At 46.2% G+C, this 1,837-nt stretch overlaps 1 long non-coding RNA gene across 1 annotated transcript in view; it reads right to left on the bottom strand.

Annotated features, from left to right (window-relative positions):
• The window catches only part of LOC139025684 (uncharacterized), a 2,333-nt gene extending 1,366 nt beyond the window's left edge, over positions 1-967 (bottom strand). Inside the window, exon 1 of the long non-coding RNA XR_011477298.1 lies at positions 3-967. This is a non-coding gene — a long non-coding RNA (uncharacterized lncRNA). The remainder of the gene's footprint in view (positions 1-2) is intronic.
• Between the last annotated feature and the right edge of the window lie 870 nt (positions 968-1,837).

Here is a 1,837-nt window from a genome sequence, read left to right on the forward strand (position 1 = left end):
ACTCTACACTGGGACAGAGCTGACAGGATAGTAAAGGTCACTCTACACTGGGACAGAGCTGACAGGATAGTAAAGGTCACTCTACACTGGGACAGCCATGTCACTTGGGATGATGTCAAATCAATCAATCAAATGTATTTTTGCAAGCCCATTTTACATCATCAGTTTATCACAAAGTGCTTCATAGATACCTAGCCTAAAACCCAAAGAGCAAGCAGTGCAGAGGCAGAAGAAGAGTAGTTAGGAAAAGCTTCCTACAAAGCAGGAACCTAGGAAGAAACCTAGAGAGGATTTGGTGTGATGACATCCCTCAGGTGTGCCTCTCAGGTGGGGGGTTAGGGTGAGGGTCAGGTGGGGGGTTGCACCAAGGCATGCTGGGTAAGAGAGACCACCAGTCTCCCCCTCCGTTCCCCCTCTCCTCCCTCCTCTCTCCCCCAGGCATCTCCCATCCTCCCACCACCCATTCCTTCTCCTGCCCCTCTCTCTCCCTCCCTCTCGTCCCCTCTACACTCTCCTCCCTCAGAACCAAACTGTATCGCTTCTTAGCCTCTCTCCCTCCTCCTCCTCTCTCTCCACCTCCCTTCCTCCCTCCTTCCTCTGTCTGCCAGCTCTCCTCTACATCCCTCAGTCCCTCTATCTTCTCCTCCCTACTGTACACTCTGTAGAGACTCTTCCTATACACATCCTTCCTCTCCACCCCTCCCACTATTCCTCCCTCACTTTCTTCTTCTCCTCCCTCCCTCCTGTTTTTTAGTGACATCCCCACAGCTGTCCCTTCTATTGCTGAGTCCAACATCTCGATCACACTCTCTCCCTCATCCATCTCTGCCTCCTCCCCCTCTCTTTCTCCCTCCTCTCTAGAGATGAATAGAACAGAGCGATAGATGGCATGCACCCCCCCTCCTCCACCCCCTCCTCCTAGAGGCAGGGATATGGCTTTGACTCCCCCGTTCTCCCCATTGACCTCCCCCTTGTCTCCCCCCTGAACCCGTTAAATGTCAGCGTTCTTCGTAGGTGTGTTTAAATAAAGTTGGATATTGTTTGTGAAGGATGGGTTAAATAAAGTTGTAATTGTATAATTTGCATGTGGGTATAAAAAGGAGTTTTGGAAGGTTGGCATAAGTTGTAATGATTTGAAGGTGGGTTAATAGAAAAGTTGTATTGTTTTTGAAAGGTGGGTTAATAAAGTTTGTGTTATGTTTGAAAGGTTGGGTTAATAAGTTGTATTGTTTTTTGAAGGTGGGTTATAAAGTTGTATGTGTATTTGAAGGTGGGTATGGAAGTAAAGTTGGTATTGTAGTTTGAAAGGTGGGTTAATAAAGTTGTATTGTTTTTGGAAGGTGGGTTTAGACTAGTGTGATCGTGAGACAGCGTGCTATAGATGGTCATTGAGAGTGGCTAGGAGTTAAATTATTTATATTGTGAGAGGTGGGTTTAATAGAAAAGGTATGTGTTTTTGAAGGTGGGTTAATAAAGTTGTATTGTATTTGAAGGTGGGTTAATAAAGGATATGTTTTTGAAGGTGGGTTAATAAAGTTGTATTGTATTTGAAGTGGGTTAATAAAAAGGATATTGTTTTTGAAGGTGGTTAATAAAGTTGTATTGTAATTTGAAGGTGGGTTACTAAAGTGGTATTGTATTTGAAGGTGGGTTACCTGAAAGAAACACCTGGATGATCAGGGCTTCAACGTGTACACGAGGGATGGAATAATCATCACCCCGGACGAAGAGTGTTTACCTGTGGCCACGCCTCCCTCCCTGGGCCGGGACCGACCAATTCGTGGGGCTGGAGGATGAGAGTACTTGGCTGCACTGTTGGCCAAGACCCGGAAGCTCC

This window comes from Salvelinus sp. IW2-2015, unplaced genomic scaffold, assembly GCF_002910315.2.
Source record: "Salvelinus sp. IW2-2015 unplaced genomic scaffold, ASM291031v2 Un_scaffold3065, whole genome shotgun sequence".
Lineage (NCBI taxonomy): Eukaryota > Metazoa > Chordata > Actinopteri > Salmoniformes > Salmonidae > Salvelinus > Salvelinus sp. IW2-2015.